The 19,395-nt window shown below is 37.0% G+C and overlaps 1 protein-coding gene across 2 annotated transcripts in view; it reads right to left on the minus strand.

Moving 5' to 3' along the window:
- LOC139470935 (glycoprotein 3-alpha-L-fucosyltransferase A-like) overlaps positions 1 to 19,120 on the minus strand; it is a 37,444-nt gene extending 18,324 nt beyond the window's left edge. The window contains exon 1 of one of the 2 annotated variants that reach the window (XM_071253256.1): positions 19,036 to 19,120. The gene's annotated coding sequence lies outside the window, so the exon portion shown is untranslated. The remainder of the gene's footprint in view (positions 1 to 19,035) is intronic. The other variant, XM_071253257.1, reaches the window with a different exon arrangement.
- Positions 19,121 to 19,395: the final 275 nt, after the last annotated feature.

Here is a 19,395-nt window from a genome sequence, read left to right on the forward strand (position 1 = left end):
CAGGAGATTCAATGGCCGAAAGTAGATCATCTTCTGACTGCAGTCGCTGAAGAACTTCATGTGGGAGGGTTGAAGATGCAAAGCCAGTCCGAGCATCAGATCCGAAGAGAGATGCAAATGGTGAGGTTTTGATACCACTGAGGAGACTTGAATTCTTCTGAAACTGGACGAACTTAAGTCCTACAGTCCAATCACTGGTGCCACTGTCTCCAAGCCAAGCAAGTAGAATGTCTTTAATGTCACAGTTCGCCCTCTCTACAGAACCTTGGCTTTGGTTATGTCGAGGCTTTCTGTGCACGATCACCAATGAGGGCCACATAAGTTTCAACTCAGTTACAACCTGTGCTGTAAATTCAGATCCATTGTCACTTTGGAGCACACAAGGAGCGCCAAGTAGGAGAAATATGTCCAAAAGTTGATAGGCGACTTCAGAAGCACGTTTAGACGTTAGGGGACGCAACACAACAAACTTGGTAAGATGATCTTGGTAAACCATGATCTACTTATACTGGCCTTGACTCATTGACTGCATGTCGATGAGGTCCACTTGAGCCCTTGAATTAAAGTCCTTGGAAAGAATGGGCTTGACAACGGTCCCTTTGTTGGTTGGTCGCTTCCTCTTCCGCTGGCACTCCGTACACATGGATGTGAAGAGGGAGATTGAATCAATGAACAGAAGGGGCACCCAAACTTGTTTGACAGTTATTCGTGTGTTGTAGACTGTCGAATGGGACTCATGTGTGTACGTAGGGTACACATATCTATTGCAAGTTTTAGTACTCATACACTTTCTCTTTTTGTGTTGATATGATTCGTACTACTTTCGTACGTGATATGATTTCATTTTTATCTTTGGCTGCTATGTTTTTATATGTTCGAGTAGGTGTCTGTCCCTTATAAATTGACATAGTTCTGCCTCGCTATTGCATCTCTTGACTACAGGAGATCTACAGCATATAGCGGATCTAACTGCAGTTCTTGTTTTAACCAAGCCCGGGTTTGACATTCCAGTAACTGGATTCAGGTTGATTGCAAGATATGCATACCTCGTCATAGTGATTGTTGTGAATTCCTCAAAGTTGTGTTTGTTTGTTAGTTGTATAACGCCGCACTTAACAATATTTCAGCTGTATAACGGCGGTCTGTAAATAATCGAGTCTGGACCATACAATCCAGTGATTGACATCATGTGCATCGATCCACGCAATTGGGATACGATGACATGCATTAACCAAGTCAGCGAGCCTGACCACCCGATCCCGGTAGTCGCCTCTTACGACAAGCGCTGTCGCCTTTTTACGTCAAGAATGGGTTGTTGAAGATCTCCACGGGTCCATTGACGCAGGGATTTGTGTAAAGTCATTCCGACAGCATACAATGCCAACTCAAAAATTATACTCAATGTCTCCACAATGTAAAATAGTACGGTACTTAGAGTACATGTGAGATTATACTCAGGTTAGGGAAATGTTTAATCCATATAACCTGTTATTATTCTACCTAACAACGTATTTAATGAAATTGTTATAGTGCAAACCATTTCAATACTTTTAATTAGAATAGTGCAAACCATTTCAATACTTTTATTTTACATTTCATTTATCTAAATACCTAACTGGTTCAATATGTTTCCAAGTGCACCGAAATTCTATGCCCTTGGTCTGTTTAATATATTCAGCAAACATTCGGCGTTCCCCTCTTATCATAAGCCCCTCCAGCGCTATCTATAAATTTTAATTAACACCTCCTAACGTCGCCGGATCTTACGTATATACATACACGTGGGACAATGACCTTGCCACACGTTATGTAACACCTCGCTCTACAAAAGCCGACTGACATGGTCAGTCAGGGAGACAGCCAGGAGACAGCCTAGAGAACAGCCAGAAGGTAAGTGACAGAACGGTTCTCCCACCCGGGAACATTGGCCACTAGGTCCCGCTGTGCGTTCTGTCACGTTATTATCAACATGTACCTTTCGACTCATTTCAACCATCAACAATAAATATGGCTGCTGTTGTCTAAACTTCACCCCTGAGTTTTGTCTTCCGTCATCACCCTGAGCTACCATCCGAGGGCCGAAACATACGCCCTTGGACAAAATGAATGCAAAACAAACTCAACGGCTAAAAGGTTTCATTGAAACAACTACCACTGGTCTTGCCTAATAAAACAACTGCAACCCGACACAGATTAAACGCAACTTACAAACACAACCATAATCTGGTTAATCTGTATCACTCAACGAGTTGGAGCCGCTTACTCTGCCCACAGTATGACAGTATTGGGCAGCTCAGTAATTAGGAGGTAAGACCAGGCAGGTACACTGGTCACACTTGACTGGTCTGTCTGATGATTAGGTCGTCTGTCAATTGGGAGTGAACCATAGCCAGTACTATCTGCGAAACTATTTGCTCCTTTTATGGGACCGATTAGTTTTATGACCATGGGCCTCGGCACAAGCGTGGTGTTGGAAAACAAGTTATACATGTGCATCCGATATGGTGACTGTTTTTCGCTATTCATATTCTAAATACATTCATAATACCACAACATTTTAGTACTCCTTGAAACTTTACAATCACTTCAATATGTACAATAGATTGAACGAGAACAAATGATATATTGCAGATTATTAAATCATTGTCTCTATTATCAGCCGCTACGTTTGTATCGTTTGCATTGTACAAAGAAATAGTTTGTCTGTCCTTTTGCAGATTTAGCCTCAGAATGTGCTCATTCGAATAAGGAACGAAAATAATTGCTTATCATGAGTATATATGATACAGTTAAAAGTTACTTGTACACTATAGATGTATTCACGTTAAAGTCGTATACGAAATTCGCGAGCGAGTTGTATGATCCAGGTTTATTGGAACGAAGTTTAGAAAGGGTTATAAAGTTTGGTATTTGGTAATATGTAAGTTTGTTAAATATGATTTTTTAAACTCCTTTTACTTCAATGTGTAAAAACATAATTATGCAGAGCTGACTTGATGGGAGATATGGCGTTAGCCACCTGAGATTGTCTGTTGGACACGGTTTAACCTTACTGTGTTCTCACCCTGGTTGTTACCGTTGTTATAAGGGATTAAGAGCTACGGCTCATTGCATTTTTGGTTACAGTCTGTCTCACTAAAGTGGACATGTGCAGGTGAACTCTGTTCAATTAGTATATGAAATGCCCCAAAATGTGAACTCCAGACAATGATAACCTGAGAGTAAATCCAAGTGCGTCTGCCTTTCCCCTCGTTCACCTTAGAAATCCTTGATTATTTATTATATCATGCCAGAGTTCTGAAATTCAGTGACAATGTTGCTGAACAGTAGAATCTGATGGACGTATTGTGCAGAACCTGTTTGACACTATGGGTTCCAGGACCACTAACACTCTGGGCTGAAAAAGTTTGCTCCTAACCGCCCTAACATCTACAAGTTTTTAAGCTTGTAGACATCATTAAGAAGAAATTAACAGTCCCAGTCCCATTTCTCAAAATTCAGGCCGGTGGCAGGCTGACAACAAAGAGAAGAAAATATCGCAACCCCCCTGAAAATTTAAACATGCTAATTAAATCCATAATCGTGTAATTATTTTTAATAGAAAACGAATCTTATTTTGTTCTTGCACTGCATCATGTCGTGTATTTCGTCTGTATAGGTGTAATGTGTATATGTATAAATGACTACACTTAGACCGCATATCCTGCAACAGACTATAATTAATCACCTTATGTGTGTCTCTCCATTTACCATGGCTGACTGCAGTAATAGCCTTTTAACAGTGGACATCGATTTCAGTATACATGTAGGCTTTTTGTTCGAAAAGGAATATGCAGGAAATTATATGTAACAATTAACTGTGTACTAATTACATGTTTGAATGTTATCAGTTTTGCGTTCTGAGATACAGTGATGTAAGCATTTTCTACAATTAACAATACATGTATATAATAATTTTTTTTGTGGAAATCATTCGATCAAGTAAAAATGACTGCGTGACAAGACGAATCAACTATTTATACTCGATAAAAGAAACTGCTGTATTTTAGGAACAGTACTATAACAGGACATTTGAAATTTTTAACAAGCAGATACATTAAAGACAGCGATTAGACTACATGTAAGTAATCCGTATCAATCAGAGGTGTAAAAAAACTGAAAATCATATCTGTCGGAGACCTACCAAATTACCAAGTTTTATCATTACTATATTTATTACAATGCAAATACTTTAGTGATACATTTTTCAGAGGAGAGGGCACACACACACACAAGTATATTGCTTCCGTGTGTGAATGCAGGTTGTACTTGGCATCTCAGTTCTCAGTTTCATACCGGTTGTATATCTGTATTTGTATATGGAACCATGCGTACAGCATGACAATTACTTGCTTTTCGTCAGTCTACAACATACATAACACCGTCAAACAATTTTGAGCACCGCTTTTGCAAGTTATTTAGTACAATAATGTTTCATTAAAATCTATTTCAATTTGTTTTCACCATTGTCTCTATTCTATGCATGTTTATGTTGCTACATCTTATTGCTCATGTTTCCAAGTATTGTAAAACGCTTTAATGTTTCTCCTTCTTAATCTAACGTTATAACATTTCAGGTCATTACCATCATCAAATACACAAGAGATGATACCAAGACATATTTTATTCGGTTTTATGGTCTATGCGGTTTTACAATTGATTTTATTAGTCTTTAAATCTTATGTCTAGGAAATATTTTCACAAACAGGGCTGTTAGCTGATATAAGGAAAGTAACATACAGTTGAGGACTGAATACGACGAACGTTAGTCTGTTAACGACGTTTCTACAATTAATATTTTGAATAAGCCGTTAATACGCCAGTTGTGACAGGAATGATGGTATGGTAGCTGTAACAGACAGATTGACAGCCGTTGTTACGTGAGTCACTAGGTTATCAGTACGGCATGCGCATTGGCCTTGTTGATTGTTACTATACTTTGAGGATTTCTGTGGCCAGTGGCGGACGTAATTCAAACTCCTTCCACACTGACATCGCATCAAATATAGAAGAAGGAAAAGAAGAAGAAGAAAATAATTTATTAAGGTGTCGCGTGATATACATACATAGGGTCAGACAGTGAAACACAATTATTGTATATCATCTGGCCGATATGGCCTATGGGACACCAAATATCTCATGAGTACAAATAAAAGCACATAGTGTGCTAAAAACACAGATGTTAAAAATAAATAAATAAAAAAAAAATTACATTTAAAATAAACAATGTAAAACGTATTTTACAAAGTGACTGAAAAAACATTCCATCTGTATTATTATGATAACGAATTCCAAACCTTTTGATGTTCAATGTCATCACCAAGAGACTGAAAATGTTACGTTGTAAAGTACATTTCTATGTTGTTTAGCTTCTAATCCTACATAATAATCTGTTGTGATGTTTTTATGCCCTTTTGATTGTCTTAATCAATTTTAGTCAGTCTGAAAAATGTCCCAACCAAGACGTAAAGGAACAAGAACGAATCGGTTCAATGCTACAGCGAATGAAGGAAAAAAAAATGCAAATACCATAATTACAACCTACCAAATTTATGTGTATAAATTTTAGGCAGCTTCCTTGTTCGAGGAATGTATCCGTGAATATCCACACAAAGGAACAATATCCCACTCGTCTGCAGCTGTACAAAGAAACTTATTCGATGTCACGTGTCTCTGTAACAATCAATTTTTTTAAAACATATATATCGTTTCGGGATATTATAACCCGTGTTCGTTTCTCAACTGATCACCTAGATTGTTTCAGGTGTTTCATATAGGTGTCAAGTCTCAAGGGTCGGCTGAGAAAGCCCACGTGACAACTATTCCTAAATATTCCCACGGTTCCTAAAAAATCCATTGTGATAGATAACAATGAGCAATCAATCACCATATTATTAGGTAACCCTTTGAACAAAGTATGTTGTTTTTACATAGACACTTCACGCCATGATATGAGTGTATTCCCTTTGTTTTAGTAAACTTAGACGTGTAAACGCTCCCTTTTGACATATCCACTGTGCAAGATAACAGTGATTAATCAATCAACGTATTTTCTGTTAATCCTTTGATGACTAGGAACGATCTGTTGATATACAAAAAAAGTAAATCAACTGATCATTCACCTCTTCCTGGGCTGCCACGTGCATATTACATAACACACATTTCATCTCACTTCAAACCTGGATTTAGATTGAATAATTACCCCAGACACAATAAATGCCAAATGGGAACCTTTGTCGGGTAATCTAAGTGGTGCTACCACTAATTGTACCTGTAATAAATTCATTAACTGAGCATCAAGTGAATGACGATAAATACACAAGTGTAGGGTTATACGAGAAAACGTGGATGACAACAAGGGAGTAGTAATCGTATTATCGACGCAAGCCGAAATCCGAAAATGCTTTCACTGCATGGATACTTTTTTTTAGTATCAAACTATAACCATCTGGGGTATTTCCAAATGACGACATCCGATGAGCTCCGCTGTTCTTTTTTTCTGTTTGTTTAGGCTGAAGAAATTAATTAACATGCGCCCTTTGTCGAAATCTTTATAGATCACAGTTAACCAATCAGTGTTTATGCAAAAATGCGTAAAACAAATATTGCCTCCAGCTTCCAAGTTTATTTAGCTGTCCTTGCAGACGGTAGCCCAGTCTCTGGTCACGCTCAGTTGCGTTGGGTATCATCCGGGTACTCACGGGGGAAAAAACAATAACAAAGGCAACAACCAGTCCGGGGAATTGCGTTAGATCAGTGCCCCTTTAAGTAAATGATTGGATAGATATATATAGGTAGGTAAATAAAATAGATGGATACAACTACACGTGCAACAGTCATAACAATGCGAGACAGACGACGTGCACCCGGACCTATGACATATTATATTACTATTTTTTTGTCAAATGCTTTCTACGCTCAAACATCCGGTTCACCCGTGTTCAGGTAGTTGAACAAGGCCCTGCAGTCAAAACGGTCTCATATCAGAACGGCCTCAAAACTCAAAAGACAAAACGGCCATAGAAACGTCATATAACGGACACATGTAAAAACTCAAATGTGTACAGGGTCCAAATTTACTACCCGGGTACCCACCACCCTATTACCCGACGATACCCGGCTACCCACTGTAGGTCTCGGGAGATTTCTCAAAATGTCCGATCGGGAACATTTTAGCATAGCCCTGGCAAAACGTATTAAGATTGTATTAAACAATCTGGTCATGCATACACTGAAGTGTTATTAAGTTACATATTTATTCAACCATATGAAAAATCAAAAGGAATGGGTGCATAATCAGAAAGAAATGCGAACATTAGTGACTTTAGTGTAACCATAGAGTTCTAGATAGTTTTTGTCATTAAACAATATATCACGTGACTAACCACGGGTCCGGGTAGTCCTGTGGGTGCCCGGGTCTACTCAGTACCCACCCGATCCGGGTACCCGAGTTACCTGTCCCAGCCCTAGTACAGGGTACATGTAAGATGTTATTACAATGTTATCTCTTCCAGTAGAGTTGTTTTAACCAATCTCATCAAATTACTTTGATCAAATGGGGATAGACCTTTCAAGTGAAAATAAGTGTTGGAGTTCACAAGAGAGAAGACGGTACGATACGCCGTCTGTCCCTAAAAGGCAAACCAATCAAATATGAAAATCCGCGAAAACTCCGCCGCTACATCCAAAAGAATGGAAGCAACCAGCAAGTGGAAATTCAATATACCCCTTTTGAACCCGGGGTGAACAGCTCCCACGACACAGTACTTGTCGGATTTTTACTCTGTGTGACCCGAGTGAGTCAGTGAGTATGGCTTTACGTCGCTTTTAGCAAAACTCCAGCAATCTTACGGCGGACCGGGAAGGGGGGGGGGGGGGGGGGGGGGGGGGGGGAGGGACACCTGAAACGAGCTTCACACATTGTACCCATTTGGGGAGTCGAACCCGGGGCTCAGCGTGACGAGCGTTCGCTTTTAGAGGACAGGCAGTTTTGCAAAATAACAAAATAATAGTACCTACAAGACATATATAGTGTAGCATGTCTAAAATTTTGCACGTTAACTTTACAAAAGTTATTTATATTTTTAACATTACTATGCACACTACGCACAAACACAGACTACAGAAAGGCCTCTTTTCTCCGAACAAGAATAATGCTAGACAAAGGTTATAATAACGTCTTTATTATACTTAACTGTGATACCGTTTGGGAAGAGCGATAGCGTTGTCAAGCAACCTTTGTCCACTTTGTCACCCGTAAACTTCTATGCATTGCCTACCACACAAGTCCCGAGAAATACTGGCGATGACACGACCTGACTGAAACATTAATCAGCTTGCGGTCGGAATACCTCCTGCGTTTCAAAAGACAGCGTTTGAATGATTGAAATAGGAGTTATATCTGGCAATCATGTCTTTTCAAGTACCTCTGAAATAGTTCGTCCTAAGTGAACAACTCTTCAAGTTTCTTGCACGCCTATAATCCACATGACAGTTAGAACCCACATCGAACCCTGAACACTGCAAGCATAAACAAAGACACGTGTACTGACATTTAAATATCACCCATAACGCACTACGTAAACATATGCACCTTGCCAGTTTCAGTCAGTTTAGACAAACAAAATGAGATGGGACAAGCACAACATGTGGGAAATCTAGACTTGCTTCATGTTAAGTTTCACCATTACACTTAGGTCTAGACGAAAGGGAAAATATTGTGGTTCAGGGACTGTGAGATAGGCTGACTAGATTTGAGTGTATATTTGTATATGGGAATTGTAATAAAACATTATGAAAATATACTGTGATGTAAATCAATGTACACACTGATGTAGGCTATGTAGTAACACATCTAATTTGGTTAACCTTTAATTATTTACCCTTCGCTTTGGATACGACCCTTCTCGTTAGCGGGATGAAGCACACACCTTGCATGACTGAATTTGAGAAAAAATCGCACGATGTCCCAGGAGGGAATAACACAGGACGAAAAGCTATTACATTAAAACAGAACAAAAACGAGTGGTCAACAACTTGGTACGGTTATTGAAAAGGTGATAAATTATTAAGAAGAGCAAGTCTTTAACTCTGAATTAAATCTTTAGTTATTACATAAGTGCAAATCTACCTGAAAAATTAAATCACTCAATTACTCATAAGAAACAAATATTTGTAATTTTGAAACATACTAAACAGAAAAGCATGCATTCCATGCAAAAGTTGACTTTTATGCAAGCCCCATGCACTTCATTACCCCAAAATGGGTATAAAAACATGTGCGTTAACGGGATTCCATATGCATTGTTTAGCATCGTGCTGCCAACAACCACTCTGAAAAACAACAAAATTACGCAATCATTCAACATTACGCAATGCCACGCCTGTAGCGACCAGAAGTGGGATACGACCAGAACTGGGATAATTACTATAGAGAATTATATCTGTCACATGCAACTATGTGTTTAATTGACAAACATTTAACAAGAGCAAAATCATCTGCACTTCTTGTGTTTTTCATTTTTACTCCGTTCTGCAAAGTGCGCCAATGGCAGTGCTACTGACTCGATATCCGTCATTTGTAGCTAAATATAGCAGCGCATAAAAGTGGTAATGCGGAACTAAAGCGGAATGCAATTTCTTCTTTTATACAGATCGCTAATGAAAAAATGCAATTCATATAAAAATGGTCGTGTTGCTTATTATCTGTAATTACTATCCACTGCCACGTTTAATTTTTAACCATGATACCACTCCCAAATGTATTATTTGATTGTCTATCATATCATAACCTTTGTGAGGTGGTGACATGTTTAATAATAGAGTAAAGTTTCTGTTAAATAGCTATCTTGGCCACTTCTGAACACAGTGTTTTCCTATGAAATAGCAAAAGCCAAATTAAAACATTATTATTCTCTAATTTATATATTTTAAAGATGTTATGCCACTTATTGAGGGGATATAAGTGTAATACTGGTAATACAAGTTCCTAAGATGTTTGTGTGATGCTAATTATTCTTCTCATACACAGAAACATAGGATAAAAATATCTAGGAGTATACACTAATGCCATTGTACAATAGGCGATGATGTTCACACATATATGTAGGAGGGTATGTACAGTAATATAATTATACTATTATTTTGAATATTACTGAGTGTGTCATTAAACATCAAACAGAGAATATGATACACAACAGAGTTAAAAGGGGTACAATTATATTTGTACAATTCAAGGGATTTCTAAGCCCCAATACCTCACATCCCTCTGGCAACTGATGCGTGTATTTTTGTTGGCATTCTCAAGTCCCAAAGTCATTTTTTGTAAATATCATTATCACTATAATGCAAGAATTTTGTGGTAACAATTATTCAAAATCACCCCATTTGATTACTATGTACATGATGATAAAAAGAACTATTTTTTTAATTAATGTTGGAAGTGCATGTAACTGCTTCAAGGCATAGCAGATGCGGAATGTGAGAGAGTTAACTGGGAAACTCATTGAACCATTCCTGGTAGCTTCTTGACATATATACATTGCAGCTTTCATAACCATTTTGCCAGCAAAATGTCCTCATATATATGGAGAGACCATTAAATATTTTATGGTCTCTGATATATATGGAATCTAAATAATATCATTTAATATGATTGAAATAATTAGAAAGGCTTCAAAATTACCATCTTAAGACAAATAACATATATTTCATAAACCCATTACTAATAGAGAATTGAACTTGTTAAATCATGCTCTGTCATCATTGACATTAAAATTTGCAAGACAAAGCAACAGTAAGAGTTATCCTCCCTTCACAACTTGATCAAAATGGTCGTGTGGTCCTTGCAGTTGGAGGCCAATTGGCTGAAGCTTTTATAGCGAGAACGTCAAGGTAAGTGATTATACTTTACTTTTTACTTTTATTCTGTGGTTTCTATCAAGGCAGGTACAGATCTAGCACAATGTCATACATTATGCAGTCTGTCCATCCATGATGATCAGTTTGCCTATTAGTATTATAACAGTGCGAAAATCATTATATTTTTCTTCAAGTTTTATCAAAATCAAATATCTTCTACTATTTTAAAGGGGCACTGATTTAAAACAATTCATTCATTTGATGCTCAGTTAATGAATTTTTTACAGGTTTAATTAGTGGTAGCACCGCTCAGAATACCTGACAAAGGTTCCCATTTGGCATTTATTGTGTCTGAGGTAATTATTCAATCTAAATCCAGGTTTCAAGTGATGTGAAATGTGTGTTATGTAATATGCATGTCACAGCCCAGCAAGAGATGAATGATCAGTTGATTTACTTTTTTTGTAAATCAACGGATCGTTCCTAATCATCAAAGGATTAACAGAAAATACATTGATTGATTAATCAGTGTTATCTTGCACAGTGGATATGTCAAAAGTGAGTGTATACATGTCTAGGTTTATGAAAACAAAGGGAATACACTCATATCATGGCGTGAAGTGCCGATGTAAAAACAACATACTTTGTTCAAAAGGTTAACCGGAAGTTGGTTCTGTACCCTTTGATGAGACAAGCCAAAACAGATAACAAGAAGTGCCGTATTGTTGTGGACAGAATCTACATTGATGGCAAACAGTTCTTTCCGGATATCTCTCCCCCCATATCGACCACCCCCACCCAGGAAAGAGTTCACCATTGCCACCCGTTCTTCACTCAGTGTACACCCTTCAATGGACACTTCGAACCCGAGAACATAGGACACTCACAGCGGACACTACCCACAGCCTACTGTCAATGCTGAACAATCAGATAACCAATCTAATGGAAATAATAACTTGCCCTTAGTTTACCATGATACAAGTGTAAATACAGTCAATGATACCAGTAGCTTGGATGAAAGAAATGGATTAATATCCAGTGAAGTAAGTGTACAAAGTAACCCCAATAACAAACAATTGAAAGTTTTATCTCTAAATGTTTGTGGATTTCGTAGTAAGTTAAAATATCCCGAGTTTCATAAACTTCTGAACTCATGTGATATTATTGGTCTACAAGAAACCAAAACAGATGAGTTGGATGTTAGTATAAACATCAAAGATTATACTGTTATTCTCAAAAATAGAAGCACGACAGGTCGAAGGTCAGGAGGTCTAGGAATTCTCATTAAAAATGAAATAGCATCTTATGTTACTGTTGACCCATCTGACAATAATATATCCTTGTGGATACGTATCAATAAGGTAATGCTAAGTACAGATAGTGATCTTTGTATTGGATTTGTTTATATCCCCCCTGTTAACTCTAGGTACGCAAACGACAGTCGTTTTCAGGATTTGTCAAGTGATATTCTTAATATACGAGATATTACAAGATATTTCTATCTTTTAGGAGATTTTAATGCCCATACGAGTATTCTTGAAGATACATGTCATCAACACCACTGTTAACCATTCCATTGGTGTAGATGACTCTGAGATGGAGTACTTGACATGGTCGTCAACTCATTGAAATGTGTAAAACTTTACCTCTTCTTATATTAAACGGAAGATTGGGAAAAGATAAAAACATCGGTGCTGTCACCTGTAAAAACTGTAGTGTTATTGATCATGTCGTGTCATCGTATGAAGCTGTCCCTTTAACCAAAGACTTTCAGATCTTGGACTTTGATTGTTTATATAGTGATGCTTATTGTCCCCTCCAACTGACTTTACTACCTGAGGTACATGTACAGGCAGCTGACACTTGGCAAGAGCTACCTGACACACCTTATAACGAGGGGAAGCCACGACGATGTGGACAAACGAGAACAGTTCGTGACAGGTGTTGACCTCGCGCGCATCAACAGCATGACAGAAAAAGCAAGTGCTGCACGTGAGGTTCGAGGTGACCCAGTTTCTGTTATCGATAATGTTGTATCAGAGTTAACCACATTGTTTGTGAATTCAGCTGGTGATGTGTTCGGTACTAAAAAAAACAGCTCATAAGTTCAAGTCTAAAAATAACTTTCATAAATGGTATGACTAAGACTGTCGTAATATGAAAAGAATATACAGGAAAAAAAGAAGAAAATTTAAAGTTTCAAAAAACCCTCTAGATAAGGTTGTGTTACAACAAGTTATTAAAGACTACAAAAGAATCTTAAAGAAAAAGTATTTAAACCATGTGCATTTGATGAAAGGCAAATTTTCTTATATGGCCCGTCACGACGTGAAAGGTTTTTGGAAATATTTTAGAGATAAACCTGGCCCTAGCTCCAAGAATGTCTCATTTGATGAACTTTATAATTACTTTAAAGACATTAATTGTGCTACAGATGAAAGTGACTGTTTTGTAACACAGCCAAACGACATTGATAATGATCTCAACAAAAGCTTTGACACTAAAGAAATAGAAGAAGCAATTAATAAACTTAAAAATAAGAAAGCATCAGGTATAGACATGATTGAAAATGAATATATTATTTCAACCAAATCTATTCTTTTAAAATTGTATTGCGAACTGTTTAACCTAATTTTACAGACAGGACATTTGCCTGAACCCTGATTAATGGGAATGATCAAACCAATTTATAAGAAAACGGGGAATGTTTCCAAACCAGAAAATTATAGACCAATAACCATTTTATCCTGCCTCGGGAAATTGTTTACAAGTGTTATTAATCTGCGTTTAACACGTTATGTTGAAAGTAATGAAATACTATCTGAAGCTCAAGCCGGATTCCGTAAAGGATACTCTACTGTTGATAATGTCTACGTTTTGAATAGTATCATTGAACTATTGAAATATTCAGGTGAAAAACTATTTTGTGTTTTTGTCGATTTTCAAAAAGCCTTTGATAATGTGTGGAGGAACGGACTGTGGCTTAAACTTGTAAGCTATGGTATTTCAGGAAAATTATTTACTCTTATAAGGAATATGTACAATGACATAAAGTCATGTATTTGTCTAAACGGTCAAATATCTGTTTTTTCAACTGTGATAATGGTGTCCGTCAAGGAGAAAATCTGTCGCCTTTGTTATTTGCTATTTTTTTGAACGACATAGAAACCTATTTGCAATCTAATAATTGTGATGGTATCAACATTGGCACACTTAAACTTTTCCTTCTTTTATACGCTGATGATACGGTGCTCTTTGCTGAATCCCCTGAAGGTCTACAGCACTGTTTAGATAATTTTGAGAAATACTGCACTGAATGGAAACTCAACATAAATATGCGAAAAACAAAGGTTATTATCTTTGGCACTTCTGCAATTATTCTGCGTAAGAAAAAGTATGTTTTTAAAATTCATAATGTTGAACTAGATAATTGTGACTTACACTTATCTAGGTATAAAGTTTCACATGAACCGAAAATTCAACAAAGCCATAATATCTCTTAAGGAACAAGGACTTAAAGCTATGTATTATTTGTTATCCAAAGCTAGAAACTTAAATCTACCATTAGATTGTTTATTCATTGCATTCGACAACATGGTTGTCCCAATTCTTCTATACAGTTGTGAAGTCTGGGGTTTTACAGACTTTTCTAGCATTGAAAATGTCCACAAGTTATTTTGAGAATTAAGTTTAAGATTACGTAAGAGCACACCCACCGATGTTTTCATATGCTATATGGCGAGACAGGTCGCCCACCACTCGATATTATTGTTAAAAAACGAGAATTGGCCTTTTGGTGCAACCTGATATTATCACAAAATGTAAATAAGCTCTCTGTTGTTATGTATAAGACTTTATATCAAAAACACTGTAATAACATTTTTCATTCACCTTGGTTGTTATATGTCAAAAACATTCTGGATAGCTGTGGCTTAAGTTATGTTTGGCACAATCAGACAGTAAACAGTAAAGAGTTATTATTAAATCTAGTGGAACACAGATGAAAGGACCATTTTATTCAAAATTTGGCACAGTGCCCAAACGGCATCATCAAAAGGTTTAATTTATAGTTGTATAAAACCCAACTTTAGTCTAGAACAATATTTATCTTATAGTGTAAATATCTCCATTCCCTTGCTAAAATTTCGAACAACTAATCATTTTCTACCCCCGTAGAAACAGGGAGGTGGAAAAATATACCATTTGGAAGACGACTACGTCATTTATGCAATTCCTCTATGGGAGATGAATACCACTACCTGCTAAAATGTCCATATTTTACTAATGAACGAGAACAATATCTCCAAAAATATTACTATACTTATCCAAACTATTATAAGCTTCAACAGTTAATGACTTGCCCCAAGATTTCAACTGTAAGAAAATTGAGTAAATTTAGGAATCGTGGACGTTATGAAAATAGTTGTCACGTGGGCTTTCTCAGCCGACCTTTTGAGAGTTGACATCTATGTGAACCACCAGAAACAATCTAAGTGACCTGTTGAGAAACGAACACGGTTATAATATCCCGAAACGATATTTTAAAAATATTTGATTGTTACGGAGACACGTGACATCGAATAAGTTTCTTTGTACATCTGCAGACGTGTGGGATAATGTTCCTTTGTGTGGATATTCACGGATACATTCCTCGAACAAGGAAGCTGCCTAAAATTATACGCATAAATTTAGTAGGTTGTAATTATGATATTTGCATTTTGTTTTCCTTCATTATCTTTAGCATTGGACAGATTAATTCCTGTTCCTCTTCGTTTTGGTTGGGAAATTCTTCGATGCGCGACAGACGTTTTCACAAGTCTTTTCCTTTGTAAGCGTGTATATATTACAGTCAGTTTGTAAAATGTGATTCTCTCAGGCAATTTATGAAATGTGTAAATATTTCAATTGACTGAAACATCTGTCCATTTCTTTAACAGATTGAAAGGGAGTCTGTTTTTGAAGGCGTGGAGATCCCGGAGTTAATTACCCGTAACAATTCTAGGCATAAACTGTCCCTTAAAAAGGACGGTTTCAGTATTACACTTGTGAAGGCGCGAAGCATTTCTTAAAACTGTTGTTTCATATGCAAAGCTTATTATCAAAGTACATGTTTCTCAAAGGTTAGAAATGTGAATGACAATCATCAGAAAACAAAACTCTAAAGATTCCTTTCATTCTTGAAAGTATTACATTTATGCCACTTCTGGTCGAGGGGATGTGAGTAATACCACACAGTGTAACCAAATTGTATAACATGAAACTCGAGTTGATTGTCTTTCCAACAGTATCTAAAGTCACCAAATCCAAAAGATCTATGCACTGCCCAGCCATCGATAAAAGTGCTGGTATTATAAGTTTCCTACTTTTCCACATTAATCGTAATATGGACGCACCCGAATATGGCAAGCAAAGTCAAGTAAGCGCCCTTGTTTGAAATCTAAATGACCAATAATTCATATCATTGGCAAGTACATGTCCTAACAGTGATAGACATATGATATTTATCTTGAAATACACATTTACTGCGAATTTTCCGTGAGTTATATTTACCGATAAAAAATCCCGATGAAATTGTGCGTGTTTTTGACGTCAAAACAAAATTGACGGAAGTGGTCGTGAATAATTCATACGCAGACTGTTTCAAAGATTATGTCACAAAACGAATGACAGTTTGGAATGTATATCGTGAAGAAATCCCGGTTATGCCCATATGTGTTTCAGTGACTGCTCTTTTATTAGTGATAAAAACAACTTCAGGGTTATTGACATCGTACATTTTCAAAGGACAAAATGTGAAAGATCGCTAAACAGCCCTAACAATACTCAAATTGACATCGCTCAATATCGGGCATCATTGTTATTTCTTAATGATTAACAAGATTATACTAACGTAATACCACCCAAGAGCAAGTACATGTAGATTCAATCAAAATTGTTGAAACGTTTTCATGGGCAGCAAATCTATTCAACAAACCTATTTTCGATCACTCGCAACTCGGGCGCCATATGTCATTGTTTCACTATGACCACCAGAAAACATACATCCTCGTATCAGCTCGTATCTCGCACTTGGCTGCCTAACTTAGACCTTTGCTCAAAATATACTTGTGCGGCCAGTCCAGGAAATATCACTTTTTATTTCATTTATTCATTTGATTTATAAATACGACTTTAGAAGTGTATTTACACCTAGCTAGGTATGTACATGTACATTTAAGAACATACGTGATAGTTTATTTCCACTAGTTTCCCATTCCAACCCATTCTACTAAAGGACAAGTTTGAAATAGATAATGATCGTAGGTCAATGAAAGTAATGGAAGTGGGTATCAAGCCTTCAAACAGATATGAAAAGCACATGTCAACATACCACAATTAGAAAACTGCGCCAAATATTCTAACACTGTTAGTAAATTGATTAGCGGTCAAACGTCACAACACGCGAGGTCAAATCACGCGCACCTGTCCAGACGACAAATTGACAGCGGCGGGAAATCACCGACCGTCTATTGGCCTATTTGAATAAAATTGCAGATTGTAACGAAATAAAATTAATTGTACTCATTGCTGACATTTCAGATGACATATCAAATAAGAGTTGAAGACTTGCAATAGATTATCATACGTTAATCGAGAGTACAGTGTACATAAATAATTTGTAAATCTAATATTAATTTTTGATCTAATATCCATGGCAGAATGTTTGAAAACGAGCTATAATATAATCCATTTTCTGAAGAGATTAGTAATGTGTATTTGATGATATATATGCATACACAATTGGTTATCAATTATCTTCTACAATCACAGCATGTACCATGTACATTAGACTCATGGAAAATAATATTTCAACAAACCAATCACAGCGCCATTATCACAGTTTCAATGAAAGGAAAAACAAATTGAAGGGAGTAGAAGTTATGTTGATGTCTTCAGTTGTTGCATTATGTTTGTATCGCTTGTACCATCGACAGAAACGGGGGCCGAGCTACCACATGTGGACCATTCCTGGTCAAGGTGCTATGAATAATAATATAGTCACAATTCTCTTAAAATTAGAAATATTGTCTCATAGCGTTCAGGCTTTGCTCACAGGTTTGAAATGTTATTTACTATCATCAGCCAAGAAGAAATCTTAAGATTCCATTAATTGTAGATTTTATAGGTGATATCCAATTTCTGGTCGAAGGGATATGAGTAATAATATAGCCAACAATCTCTTGAAATTAGAAATATGGACCCATAGCATTCAGATTCTGCACACAGGTTTGAAATAGGATTTACTATCAGCAGCCAAAAGAAAATATTAAGATTCCTTAAACTGTAGATTTTACAGGCGTTATCCCATTTCTGGTCGAGGCGATGTGAGTACCGTATTTTCTTGAGTATAGTGCGCACCCATGTATAATGCGCACCCCCCTCTAGCGGGTTCAATATTTTGGAAAAAAAAGAAATAATATAGTAAAAAATCTAGTAAATTTGGAAATATTGACCAATAGCATTTAGATATCTTTTTTAGGTTACGTTTTTACCTCAGCCACAGCGATGGACGGATTCGAGTGTACCGACGTCGAGGCAAACGTTACGTCAATCATTGTGTCATGGAAGTGGGATTACAGCAATCAAGTCAGTATGGCAAATTAAACCATTCGAACACTTACAGGAGTCTTTTATCTCTTGCAAATCGAAATCGTTTCAGGTTTGGTAAAAAAACATAACTTTGCATTAAATCTTATTCAATGTCACAGAAACTTTTGTTGTTTAGTATATAAGGAGAGGTATTACAATAAGTTTTGTCTTGTTTACCGATCCCAATTTTCGGTCAAAATAAAAATGTTTAAACTGTATCTTGTTTTCGTTGTACGCTTATTATGTTGCGATTTGAATATTATGTTTACTGTCTTATTTCCTTCATGTTTTACAAGACTGACAAATACTCTAAAAACATGATTGAACACGATTAATGTGCGTTAAAGATATATATATTGTAAATGCCAAACTGGCCCCATGGGGTATCAAGGATCGAGTAGAAGACATACAGACAGTAGAGCAGGGCGTGGGAATCTACATGCAGACGGGTCGGGTAATAGGGTGGTGTTGTTATCCATAAAGTTGCATGTTCTCTTATTTACTCACCAATTTCTGGAATACCAATCAAACAGTTGGAAAATCAAACATTGCTCTCCCTGTTACTGCCTCCAATTTCAGCTTAACACGGGACCTCCTTTGGTAAAATCTGTGGTCCCTCCGAAATGAACAAGGGCGACAGTCAAAACGGTCTCATATCAGAACAGCCTCATGTCAGAACGGCCTCAAAACTCAAAAGTCAAAACAGCCATAGAAACGTCATATAACGGCCACATGTAAAAACTCAAATGTGCACCTGAAACGAGCTTCACACATTGTACCCAATTGGAGAATCGAAGAACCCGGGGCTCAGTGTGACGAGCGTTCGCTTTTAGAGGACAGGCAGTTTTGCAAAATAACAAATAATAG

Source organism: Haliotis cracherodii, unplaced genomic scaffold (genome assembly GCF_022045235.1).
Source record: "Haliotis cracherodii isolate W230 unplaced genomic scaffold, xgHalCrac1.p SCAF_21, whole genome shotgun sequence".
Lineage (NCBI taxonomy): Eukaryota > Metazoa > Mollusca > Gastropoda > Lepetellida > Haliotidae > Haliotis > Haliotis cracherodii.